The sequence below is a fragment of the Gossypium hirsutum genome, chromosome D12 (genome assembly GCF_007990345.1).
Source record: "Gossypium hirsutum isolate 1008001.06 chromosome D12, Gossypium_hirsutum_v2.1, whole genome shotgun sequence".
In the NCBI taxonomy this organism is placed as follows: Eukaryota; Viridiplantae; Streptophyta; class Magnoliopsida; order Malvales; family Malvaceae; genus Gossypium; species Gossypium hirsutum.
The window spans coordinates 26,500,632-26,515,201 of NC_053448.1; positions in this window are offsets into that span (position 1 = coordinate 26,500,632).

The following is a 14,570-nucleotide window of genomic DNA, read 5'->3' on the forward strand; positions in this document are numbered from 1 at the left end:
CATAGGCGGCACCCATTCCTATTTAACAAGTGTTTTTGAACGATTATGACAAACCCTGGTTAAATAGGAATGACTTATCACATAAGGTTACTAGATATTAATTTTATTTTTTTGGTAGTATTTTCTTTTTTGAAATTGTATATTGAGAAATTTAATTATTTTTACAGATTTAGTGAAGATGGATAATCAATTTTTCGCATGCCTTTATTTCGATGGAGTAATTTTGACAACAAATGTTAGATGTATATCTAAATATCGTCAACAAATAGCAATGAGATTTAATAGAAATGTCTCGGTTGATGATATGAATGAAAGGATCAGTTTGTTAGACGTTGTGTGCCAAACATACTCGAGAAATCGTATGTCCCAAAGGTTTGCTCAGGAAGGGTTGAGTACTAGGGTGGTAATAGGCTGAAGGTATCAAACATCATCAATAATCTCGAATCCGACTGATGTGAACTGGAATCGAGAATCTCCAACTAATACACATAGCCCGACGAGCCCAAAATATAATTATCGACCCTCAAGTCCGGATGATAAGAACTACCCCTAGAATGTGAATAAGACCATTCAGGTTTAGGTGCTGCCTTTGGTTCGGGCTCTTGATCGGGTGTAGGAGGCGAATGTGGCAGGCAATGCGAAAGGTGCCCTAGTCGTTGCATGTGTGGAGGGACTAGCATCGTTTGCCCACCAAATAAAAAAGGTTTCCCACATGCCATGTACCAGCATTAGTACTCCTCTGAGGGTCGCAAATCAAATACATAATCCATCCGAGGTCTCCGCCCCATCCGATCATTCTACAATACAATATATTCATTGTGCTCTAATGCCCAATTATTGTCTTGTTTCCCTTTTTTTGTTAATTAAGTGTACAACCCCTAAACTCTGTGGAACATCTGGAAATCTTGGATGCACTCGAACTGTCGCAGTACTCGATCCCCATTATACCACTCGACTGTTGAGAAATTTAACATAGATGCCTTAATGCACCAAAAGTGTGAATGGATGTGAGTAGACGAAGGAATAATAGTCGCAATATCTAGGAAGGAATATGACATCCAGATGAACTGTACAATTAATAACATCGTTATAATAGCACGAGTCAAATTAAACAAATAAAATAATTACATATAATGAATATTAGTATAAATTACCCCCTCCCCGATATGTGTCTTAATCACCTATCGGTAAATAGAAAGTGTATATGACCTCTCGATACCCAAAAAAGAACTCCATTTACGAAAAAAAGTAAACTTGTTAGAACAAATTTTCATAAATAAATCAAAATTTTTTATGCTCTAATGGTTAAATTTTATCACCTATTCACGAATGGGAAGACATATATTTGGTGAGTAACTGATGTCAAAAATGGCATCCTATAAAGTGCCCAATATTGTAGCAATACCAGGCACCCGCCTATGTTTACGGCACAATGTTTTGTCATCCAACAAAGCTTGTGATACAATGTGTAACTAGTACTGTTAAGTCCCAACCATACGAACGGGCAGCCTATAAATCAGATGATAGGGGCAAATACATCAAGTGGACTTTGTTGTTTGAATCTAGCATAAGTACACCCATTATCATATCCATTATATATGCTCGAGTTGCGCAAATCACCTCCCATTCAGTGGTAGTACTCAATAAATACTCGAAATTTGCCCTAAACCATGAAAATCTTAAACTCTTAAATTTTTCGCCACCATCATCAAGCAAGCGTCCTGGTAAGTCATAATAAAAGGTTACGGGTTCGGACATTGTACTTACACCCATGACCATACTACCATCAATTGGGAGCCTGAGTTGCAATGCAACATCTTCTAGAATGATGGAGCACTCCCTACACGGTAAATGAAATCTGTGAGTCTCTGGGCTTCAGCGCTCAACCATAGCCGAAATCAAGTCGTACTTCAAGTCAAATGTGCGGATCATTATAGCTAATTCAAATCCAGACGCTTTGTAAGCTCGCGATACAATGTAGCTAGTATTGCTAAGCCCCAACTATACGAACGGGCATCGTATAAATCAGATGATAGGGGCAAGTACATCAAGTGGACCTTGTTGTTGTTTGCATCTTACACCCCCTATCATATGCATTATATATGCTCGAGCGGCGCAAATGACCTCCTATTTAGTGGCAATACTCGATAAATACTCAAAATTCGCATTTAACCACGAAAATCTTTAACTCGTAAATTTTTGCCACCATCATTAAGTGATTATCCTAATAAGTCATAGCAAAGGGTCGCGGGTTCGGACATTGTACTTACACCCGTGACCGCACTACCATTGATTGGGAACTCGAGTTGCAGTGTAAAATCTTTCAGAATGATGAAGTACCCCCCACATAACAAATGAAATGTGTGAGTCTCCGGGCTTCAGCTCTCGACCATAGTCAAAATCAAGTTGTACTTCAAGTCAAACGTACGGATCATTACAGCTGACCCGAATCTAGATGCCTCTAAGTATGTCACAAGATGAGGATTCGACAAATAATCCCATCGTTGACACGACCCCTCAGTATGCAGTACAGACATTGACCATATTAAATTACCGAAATAGTTAATATATCCAAATTAAAGAAAAAATGACGTGGAACTTTATAATGGGACCCGTGAATAACAAATAACAATTTTAGTACAACCACAACAATCGTATCTGATGTGTGATCTGTTTTTGTCATCAAAGATGTCATTTCGCTATCTGTAGTCTCAAATAAAAATTTTAATTATCGCATGAACAAATAACGAAAATGAAATCTGTACCATTTGTTATTTTTTGAAGAATTAATAATACTTTTACCCATATAAACAAATCAATAACAACGTAATTTGGGATACACTAATGTAAGTCGATAATATAGTTTTTAGAAACCATCTCTTTTTTTTTATCTAAAAACAAATTTTTATAACGTAACAGATATTCAACGCATGTGAACTGTAAAAAATTTATAAATTCAATTCAGCTTAATCAATTTAACATAAGATGTATAAATTATTTTTCTTATAAAAAATTAAAAATACTCATATAATTTCTCCTCAACTTGAAGACAATTAATTTATGGCATATTTGGCTCTTTTTACCACAATAATCCAATAAAAATAATTAAATATCAACATGGTTCACCGTACAAATTTGTAACAAGCAACCCACTTCGATATTTATTATTCTAACAAATGACCCATTTCAATAATTAATTTGTAAGGTATCCAATTTTGGTATTTAATTATTTTTTTAATTATTGTGGTAAACTGAAATATATAATAAAAATTAAAAATCTAATTAATAAAGAACACAACATCACAAATCCAAACAAATATTTAGAAATGTAAACCATATTAAATTACTACTCCCAATACTACAAATACAAAATCAAACAAATAAAAAGAACTAAAAGGAATTAATTACAAAAATATTAAATAAATAACTACAAAAATAAATTTACCTCTAACTAAAAATTTAGGTGTTGCCTTCTCTCCTCCTGAAACAAACAAAATTAAATAATTAATCAATCATAATAAATAATAATTACTAAAAGGAAAATACCTTTCAAAATAAAATAATTTGGCTGGTCTCTTTCAAAATCCTAAACTTTTAACCTTTTTTTAATACCCAAAACCCTCTTTTTTTTAACAACCAAAACCCTAAAACAACTAAACACCCTTTTTTTTACATTGTTATCTCCTCTCTCTTTTTTTTCCTTCTCCTTTCTCTGGGTTTTTTACAATAATATTATAAAAAATAAAAATTTACCAAAATATTATAACTTTTTTTTATTTACCAAAATATATTTTTTTATTTACCAAAATATATCAAAAAAACTTAAAAAAACCTACAAAAAAATCAAATCGATGTGACATTTTACTAGTCACACCAATGGGATTGGCGGCACCAAAGGTGCCAAAACCATTGGCGGCACCAATGGTGCCAATACCATTGGCGGCACCAGTGTATATTAGGGGGGTCGGTGGTGGGGGGACCAGAAGGAGAGAGAAAGAAAGAAAGGAAGGAAGGAAGGAGAGGAAAGAAAGAAAAAGAAGGAAAGAAAAGGAAAGGAGAAGAGAAGAGAAAAAAAGAAAGAAAGAAGAAGAAAAGGAAAGGAGAAGAAAAAAGAAAGAAAGAAGGAAAGAAAAGGAAATGAGAAGAGAAGAGGAAAAAAAAAGAAGAAGAAGAGGGAAGGAAGGAAAAAAAAGAAAAGAAAAGGTATTTTTTTTATAAATTTAAAATTTTTTCTAATATTTGTGTGTTTAAAATTTATGTTACGTACATTATAGTTATTTTATTATTTTGTTTAACATATATATTTTATGAAATATATTTAGAATGAAAAAATAATGGTATGTACATTGTAAGTTGAATAGGGATTTTTTTTATGAAATTTACTTAGGAATTTGAAATTTAAATTTTAGAAAAATAGCATTAAAAGTAAAATGACAAAGAAGTATGTTTAAGAAAACATAAAATACGAAAAGAAAAAAAATGGGAATTGTATATTTATCGAAAATAATAAAATGCGAAAAATGTACATGTAATAAATTTCAAACATAATAAATTGAAATAATGTAAAATTATAAAATAAAAAATTACGATATTTTTAAAAATAATAAAATGCGGATAAAAAATACGAACAAATGGCCAAAGTAAGAGTGTATTAGTAAATTTTTTTTAAAAATTCAGAAATAAGTTATACAAATAATTGAAACAAAATGTACTGAAATTATATAAAATAATAAAATATGAAAATAATATATTTTTCTTGAAAGTAATAAAAATCGGGAAAATAATAATACGACCAAAGGGCAGGGGAAAGGGTTTATTTCGGGTTTTTTACCAAAATATTACAAAAAATAAAAAAAAAATACGAAAATATTATAAAATTTTTTTATTTACCAGAATAATGGGTTTTTACAAATATATTAAAAAAATTAAAAATAACCAAAATGTTATAAGTTTTTTTTATTTACCAAAACATATTTTTTTATTTACCAAAATATATAAAAAAAAACCTGCAAAAGAAAGGGTGATGGTTATTTTTTTACAGAAAATTAATACGAGCAAAGGGCAGGGGTAAGGGTTATTTTTTACAGAAAATTAATTTAAGTAACACACTAGATTAATAAATTTCAAACATTATGCACTGGAATAATGTAAAATTATAAATTTTGAAATTATGATATTTTTTAAAGGAATAAAATGCGGAGAAAAAAATACGAATAAATGGCCGAAGTAAGATTTTTTACTAACTTTTTTTTCAACTTGCAGGCATTGCAATGGCTGGATTGATTCGAAGCAATATTAGACACATATTTGATGCGGCTAATAACGCGGTATGATTTATTATTTGTTAATCAGGAGTTCTATTTATTTAAAAAGGATATACGCAGTATATACAAAGAAATTATGTTATCGTAATATTTTTCTATAATTTAACACTATCAGGACTCGTTCCGAGTATTAAGGGGCCACGTGAGTGTTTTAAAGATGGCTCCGGATGATCGATTGCTGCCGTATCTGGAGGTAGCCAGATTTAGGTCAGTAGCATTGATCCGGTCTTCCGACTTCCGCTTTGATTTATTATCTGCGTTAGTTGAGCGGTGGCGTCCGAAGACTCATACTTTCCATTTTCCGTGCAGGGAGTGCACGGTGACCTTGGAGGATGTTGCAGTGCAGCTGGGCCTCCCAATTGACGGGAGTCCCATAATGGGAGTATCGTCATTCACCGATCCGGTTGCAATTTGCTATCAACTCCTAGGAGAGTCGCCAGAGGACGGTGACAAATATTTTTCCAGCATCAAATTTACATTGCTAAAAGCCAAAATTAGACAATTATCATCGACCGCCACTGAAGGTGAGTTGATGTGCGTTGCTCGAGCGTACATCATGCATATGATAGAGGCAGTACTCATGCCTGATGCAAACGGCGACTGTGTGCATTTGTCGTACCTGCCCCTGCTAGCTAATTTCTCTACTGCTAGGTCGTATAGCTAGGGTTCCGCCATTCTAGCAACGCTCTATCGGGAGCTTTGTCGGGCGACAAAGCCGCAGGTTAAAGACATCAGCGGATGCCTCATACTGCTGCAGTCGTGGGCGCTTTATCGGATGTCGTTTTTGGCACGCGTTAGTCACCAACCCTATCTGTATCCACTGCCACTCATGTGATAAGACGCTAAATTGTCATTATTTGTAGTCATAATATATTGAGTAATGTTACCAACCCTAAACCCTATACTTTTTTTTGTAGGTGGACGACCCGTCCTGGCATCGGGAAGTCGTCTGATGTCCCAATATACCGCCTCAGGATTGAACAGCATGCCCGGGAAGGGGTAAGCTGCTATTCTAATATTCATGACATCTATTCTATTTCTATATCTTAATCACATGTTATCGGTCTAACTTGTTACAATGTTATTACTCATGCAGTTTATATGGATGCCATACCGGAGGTTGGAAATTACAAATGTCGTACCCTCGTCTGCACTTGTTGATTCCCACATATAGTGTACTAACACACAAATTATAAATTTCAACGTCGTCGAGTGGTATCACGGTGATCGGATGCTTCGGCAGTTTGGCTGCATCCAACCTATCCCGGATTCGCCGGCCTAGTTGGGGGATGATCACGGCTTGACAAAGAGAGGAAGAGTTCAATTGGACTGGGGAATTAAGCACCGGAAATACATCGCACTGTGGAACGACCGATTGCACCGAATTCCTTAGATGGTTATGGCTACCGACCTGCAACCATCATTGGAGTATACACAATGGTACCATAGCTGCGGGAAGCCGTATTTACTTAGAGGGAAATCGACTGTAATCCCCCCTACGTGCAGCAAGTTGGGAGATCGGACGCAGCGAGTGAGCTGGATCCAGATCCGACGGCATATTATTCTCCGCAACAGGCAGAGCCCGAGCAGGACCCCCAGCCAGTTCTCGGACAAGCACAGTCAAATGTGGATTCACATGGCTATCGTCCGGATTTGGTGGTCAGTGAATATTATCCGAGCTTCGCAGAGGGCGAATACGCCTACGAGTTTGAACTGTTTGGATCCCCCCGGCCGCAGTACGGCATGCCCGGCCCGTCCAACACGTATCCGCAGCCTTATGGGACTCATGATGGTTCAAGTTCGTCGGCGGCGAACGAGCAACACGACCTTTCCTCTATGTTTTTCACTCCCCTAGCTGCGGACGATGAGGATGTTAGTCGTCGCCCAGGCCGTGAGCGTCGACCTCCGCGTAGGTATACCCCCCGGACAACACCATCGAACCATCAATTTTAGGGGTTTAGGGTACTTTTTGTATAAATTTAATATTTGTATTTTAATTATTGGTTACTTCTGAATTTTTTGTATAAATATCCATTATCCTATTTTTTAATTATATTAAAGCTTAATCGAATTATGAATGCCTCTATTTTCGCTATAATCTTAATAATTCCAAATGCGCACATGGTATTTTATAACTTAATCTGCAAACAATTTGGATACAATTTAAGCGTAAGCATTAGCCGAATAAAAAAATTTATTATTAATAAAATTACCTTTTATAACAATATACATAAAAATTTTACAGCATTAGCTCAATTTCGACCCGATCCCGACGACTGCCCAACATGAAAGTTTCGGTTAGGGCATTTGTTCCGGCTATGACCACTTAACCTGCATATTCCACAACGCTTTCCGTCAGATTTCTCCCTAATGTCCATCTCATTACGGATTCTGCTTGACTGCGGACGACCCCTTGGATTCCTCCGTAGCCCTCTGTCTGGGACAAGCTCAAAAGTGATCGGCGGCACCTCCCACGTAGATAGGTCTGGCAGGACAGGGAACTCATTCTCCCAGACACGCAATGTGCGCTCTAGCGTGTACATATCATCGACATATTTTTCAGCATCAAGGTTGACTTTAGCATACGCTACCATGACATGCGCACAGGGATAATGAAGTGTTTCGAACTTCCTGCACTCGCACCGTCTGTTCCGAAGATTAACTCCGTAGGACCTAGGTCTACGACCGATGTTCTCAGTAACTCGAAACATTTCCAATCATTGTGAATATATTTCCACGCTCATTGACCTCGCCAACCGATGGTTTACGACCATTGCATCCCGGATATGTTCGACAAACACATGTCCCGCCTGAATCTGGTCGACTTGCTGCAGACCCATTCTTGGCATCAAAGTAGCCAGCCTGTAGAAAGTAGCAGAAAATACCAATGCAATCGGAAGATGACGTGTTTTCAACAAGACAGCGTTGATCCCCTCCATTAAGTTTGTGGTCATGTGGCCATAACGAAAGCCCTCGTCAAAACTTTGAGCCCACTGCCACGACTCTATTGCGCGCAACCATTCTCAGAAAGATGTGTTTGTCTGCCCCTCCATGTCACTCTCAAGTCAGATCATTCTTTGTCGGAAAATATGTGGTTCTAACTCGTACGCTGCATACGAAAAATAAGTTCTAGTAAGTCGATAACATCAAACAGTACAACTTATATTGAAAAGATAAGGTTATCATTTACCCATTGCCACGACTTGTCTCTTCCAGTCTGCATTCTTATAATCTTTATGGAAGTTAGACGTAATGTGACGAATGCAGTAAATGGATCTCCACGGCACACCAGAATGCCTAATAGCTGCAATTAAACCCTTCCCTCTATCGGAGATGGTGCAAATGTTATCGTTCCTAATAACATACCTCCGCAGATTTGTGAGGAAGAATTCCCAAGACTCAATGTTCTTTTTATCTACGATAGTAAATGCTATCGGGAGCACGTTTCTGTTACCGTCTTGAGCAACTGCAAGAAGTAGTTTCTGTGTATATTTTCCATACAGCCAGGTCCCATCCACCTGCACAAGTGGCTTGCAGTGGGGAAATGTCCGCACACATAGATCGAACGTCTAGAACATCCGATGAAAAATCCTCTTTACCGGCTGTAACAGGTCATTCGGGCCGTAATATGGACTTGTCTGGAACTCAATCACAGTCCCCAGTACGTACTCTCGCATAGCAGCTATCCAACATTGAAGCTCGTTATACGACGAATCGTAATCTCCATACAGTTGCTCCATCGCCATCTGTTTAGCTATCCATGCCTTCCGATATGAGACTCGATACTGGAATCGTGCTTGCATTTCCATAATGAGTACCGAAACTTTAATGGTCGGCATGTCCTTCACCATTGGCATGATACACGTACAAATAGTTTTCGAATCAAGTTTTCCATAATCTTCTGTCATACGTGCTGATGTACATGTATGAGGACCAACAAATTTTCGTATCTCCCACATCTGAGAACTTCTAATGAATGCAACTCATACCCGCCAATTGCAGCCTTCCGCTGCCTTCCAACACTCCTCAACATATATTGTCGGAGTAGACACGAAGACTTTATAATCCACCGATATCTTCATGCTGTACCGTTTAATGGCATATACGCACTCTTCTTTACAGCTGAATCTCTGGCCTATGAATAACTCATCATCATCAGATGTTACGGCCAGCCCGTGAGAATGAACTATTTCAGGGTACTCCGGAAACTCAGATACATACGATGCGCCGGGGTCTATGAGCGACATGTGTGGCCCAGGATTATTGTGTATCACAATACGCCGCATCTGCTCCCCGACCGAAGAAGCGTTAATGCCTTCATCGTTGTTGACATCTTCAGCGTCAATATCATCAAGTACATCGTCCACATCGGGATCAGCGTCACTATCGACCTCTTCATCCCAATGATCGCTACCACCTTCTTCTTCGCCGGCACCTTCTTCTTCACCACCAACCATGTCAACATCGGGTGTAATATTCAGGTCGATACCGATCCCACCCATAGTTGATTCACTATCAATGTATGATATTGGAGCCACCATCCGCGGTTCTTCAACCCCGTCTTCTTCATCAGATGCATTTTGCTCCATACCGACTAACTCAGCAAATAAGTGAATCGGTGCATTCTTCTCATTCCCATTCCCACAGTAGAGATCGACCACTGTTTCCACGTTTTCGTCGTCTACAAGTTTCATTTCACTGAATTTGACCGGATTTGTCGAAACTGGAAACCTGTAGAAAATTTTTGATATCCTTCTCCCACAACGTCTATGGATTTTTGCATTAATCATTGCCTTCATTTCATCGAACAATACATTTCTATTAAATCTCATTGCTATTTGTTGCCGACATTCAAATACACATCCAACACTTGTTGTCAATATGACTCCATCGAAATAAACGCATACAAGAAACTTAGCATCTATCTTCAATATTTAATCTGTCAAAAAAAACAAAATCTCATAAAAATTCTCGAACGGTAACTAAATTACTTAAAAAAAATTTATACTTAAAATAATACACAAAATAATACACACTAAAATTATTAATTTTATACTCAAAATAATACACACTAAAATTATTAATTTTACTAAAAATAATAACTAACTAACTAACTATAATAATAATATTAGTTTTTTACTAACTAGTTTATTTTCGTAAATAAAAATAATAAGTAACCATAATAATAATACTAGTTTTTTGCTAACAATAATATTACTAAGTTACATCTTAATACATTAATAACATCTTAATACTAACAACAACAACAACAACAACAAACAACAACAACAACAACAACAACAACAACAATAATAATAATAACTAATACTATTATTTTGAGTTTTATTAATCTTAATAACTAAACTAAAACAAAAAATATTACAAAATATACAAAATAATAACAACAATATAATCAATTATTTTTTAAAAAAATACCTTCTTTTTCTCCTCTTTTTCTCTCTTTTTCTCTTCTTTTCCGCAACAACTCTTCTTCTTCTTCTTTTTCTTTTGATTTTTCTCTCTTCAGCTGGACAGAGGTCGTATTTATAATACGAGTAGTGCCGCCAATTAGTTTGGCACCATTGGTGCTACCAATGGTTTTGGCACCTTTGGTGCAGCCAATCCCATTGGCGTGACCAGTAAAATGTCACATCGATCTGATTTTTTTTGCAAGTTTTTTTTAAGTTTTTTTTGATATATTTTGGTAAATAAAAAAATATTTTGGTAAATAAAAAAAAGTTATAATATTTTGGTAAATTTTTATTTTTTTATAATATTATTGTAAAAAACCCACTTTCTCTTCTCTATTGTATGTTGTTATCTTCTTCTTCTTTTTACCCACTTCTTTCTTTTCTATCTTCTCTACCACCCTAAGGTTATCTCCTTCCTCTTTTTTTACCTTTTCCTTTCTCTTCTCTATTCTCAGCTTTTCTTTTTCTTTTTCTTTTTCTTTTTTTTTTTACAATCAAAACACTTTTTTTACTATGCTGAGGCTGAAGGAACCATATATGGTCCCCTTAGTTACCCGTGACTGGTTCAACCCCAGCTCCCAACCCCCTGTGATTCAGCCTTCAAGCAATCAGAGAATAGTCAAATCTATAGTGGTGCCGCCTGTCAGGAAGGCACTACCAAAATACCTATTTTTTTACACCCCTGGCCCGTATTGAGCACCATTAACTTGTATAACAGTGCTACCTATCCACTATCAGCCACCACCCATACCATGCCATTTTCGTAAATAATGGTGGTGGGATATCATATAGGTATTTTATCATTATTATTTGTATTATTGAAGTAAAAAAGGCCAAAAACTACAAATACAAAATCAAACAAGTAATAAGTACTAAAAAGAATTAATTACAAAAATATTTAATAAATAACCACAAAAATAAATTTACCTTTAAATAAAAAATTAGGTGTTGCCTCCTCTCCTCCTTGAACAAACAAAATTAAAGAATTAATAAATTACAATAAACACTAAACTGAACAAAACAAATAAATAATAATTACTAAAAAAAATACCTTTCAGAATCAAATAATTTGGCTACTCCCTTTTAAAACCCTAAAACACTAATCTTTTCCCTAAACTTTTATCTTCCATGTTTTTAAGAACCAAAACCCTCTTCTTTTTCTTCTTTTTTTAACAATCAAAACCTTAAAACAACCAAAACACCCCTTTTTTTACATGGCTTCCTCCTCTCTTTCTTTTCATTCTTTTTTCATTCTCCTTACTCTTCTCTATTCTTTGCTGTTATCTTCTTCTTATTTTTACCCCCTTCTTTCTCTTCTATCTTCTCTACCACCCAAAGGTTATCACTTTCTTTTCTTTTCTTTTTTTTTTACATTTTCCTTTCTCTTCTTTATTCTCTGTTCTTTATATATATTGTAATCACTGAATTTTGTCCGGTATGTAGTTCGTGTTTTGTTTTATTTTATTTCATTTTATATATATGTTTTTTTTTAAATAATTTTGTGGGATTGGCCTCATTTGGGCTTAATGATTGGGTCCAATGGTTGGGTCTTTGGGGTTTGGGTAATTGGGTTTTAAGTAATTAGATTTTAAGCTTGTTTGGGCTTTAGCCCATTTTTATTTTTATTTTTAAATATTAATTAAATAGTCATAATAAATTTTTTTAAAAAAATATACAAAAAAATAAATGGCATTTTAGCCCTCGAACTTTTCAAAATTTACATTTTGGCCCCATATTTTCCAGCATTCTTGCGTGCCCCGCTTGCCACGCCTGCCACCCCCAATGCATGGCCTTCCTTCCCCTAGCCACCTGCAGACAAAGGAATAGAAGACAAAAAATGGTAAGATTAAAAGAAGAAAATGGAAGAGAAGATGGGGTTTTTTTCTATTTTTTTCAGCAACCAAAAAAAAAGAAAAAGGCAGAGAAACAAAAAATCAAGCAGCAGCAAGCAAAAGCCCCCACCGCCACCAAGACCGCCGCGCCACCACCAATGTTGCTCCACCGCCAGCACCTATAACACAATCAAGCAACAACAAAAAAAGCAAGTAAAAAACATAGCAACCAAAAGAAAAATAAGAGAAGAATGAGAAGAGGAAGCGCAGCGCCGTGGCCGTCACACCGTCGGGCAGTAAGGCCTAGTCGACGGCAGCAGCAGGTCGCGGCATCGCAGGTAGCGGCGGCGCAAGCAAGGGTTCGCCCGAAGAAGAAGAGAAAAAAGAAAAAAGAAAAAGAGAAGAAAAAGAGAAAGAAAAAAGAAAAAGAAAAAGAGAGAAAAAGAGAAAAAATAGAAAAAGAAAAGAAAAATACAAAATACAAAAAAAAGTTTAGAACAGCACCCAGCAGCAGCCGAACAGCAACCCCAAGCCCAGCAAAAAAAAAAAGGAAAGCAGGCCACCCATACAGCAGTCCCACTTATCCAGCAGCCCAACACAAGCAGTCCAGGCCTGCACTCAGCAGGCCAGCCAGCAGGCCCAGCAGCGCAGCAGCAGGCCACAGCAGGGCCCAGTCCGCCACAGCCCAACGCCCCAGCAACCCAGGCCCGATTCCAGCAGGCCCCTAGGCCCGAATCCAAGCCCAACGCCCAGCAGGCCGAAAAGGAAAAAAGGAAAAGGGTTTTTTGGTAATTTCTTAATCTTTTAATTTAATCCATTAAATTAATATTTTAAAAATAGTTTGTTTTTTTAAATATTATTATACGTATTTTGTTTGCATATTTAAAATATATATATAGGTATAAATAAAATCATTTTAACGCATAAGGCAACGAACCGATTTAGCATCGAGCCATTGATTTCATCGCTATGTTGGGTGAATATCGATGGCTCGTGTTAAATACGGGACGCCCTGCTAAAAATCGAAAATATTAAAAAATCCTCGTATTTTTAATAAAAATTTTCGTGTTTTATTAGAATCTTGATTAAATATTAAATTGATTCGGTTTGACATCAATTCGACGATTTCATCGCCATGTCGGGGTGAATATCATCGATTCGTATTAAATACGGTATTTTTTTAAAAAATCGTGTTTCAAAAATTTTCATGTTTTCAAAATTTCTCGTGTTTCAAAATAATAATAATAAAATTTCCCGTGTTTCAAAAAATATATTCGTGTTTCCTTTTTTTTAAAAAAAATTTTCGTGTTTCAAAAATTCTCGTGAATAAAAAATTTTCGTGTTTTCAAAAATTCCCGTGTTTGAAAAATGTTTTCAAAAAATTCTCGTGTTTCAAAAAACTCTCGTGGATATTTTTTTGACGTTATCGTGTTTTCAAAAATTTCCGTGTTTGAAAAATTTTCGTGTTTTCGTGTTTTCAAAAAAAATTCTCGTGTTTCAAAAAACTCTCGTGAATATTTTTTTTGATGTTATCGTGTTTTCAAAAAATTCTCGTGTTTGACAAATTTTCATGTTTTCGTGTTTAAAAAAAATTCTCGTATTTCGAAAATTTTCTTGTTTTCAAAAAAATTCTATGTTTCATAAATTTCCGTGTTTTCAAAAAAATCCCGTCTTTCAAAATTTTTGTGTTTTCAAAAAAATTGACCGCGTTTCATAAATTTCCGTGTTTTCAAAAAATTCTGTCTTTTAAAATTTTCGTGTTTTCAAAAAAATTGACCGTGTTTCATAAATTTTCGTGTTTCAAAAAAATCCTCGTGTTTCGTATTTTATCAAAAATATTTAAAAATTTTCATGTTTCAAAAAGAAAATTCGTGTTTCCAAAAAAATCTCGTGTTTCAAAATTTTCGTTTTTTAAAAAAAAAAGAGTTTCTTGGTTCAAAAAT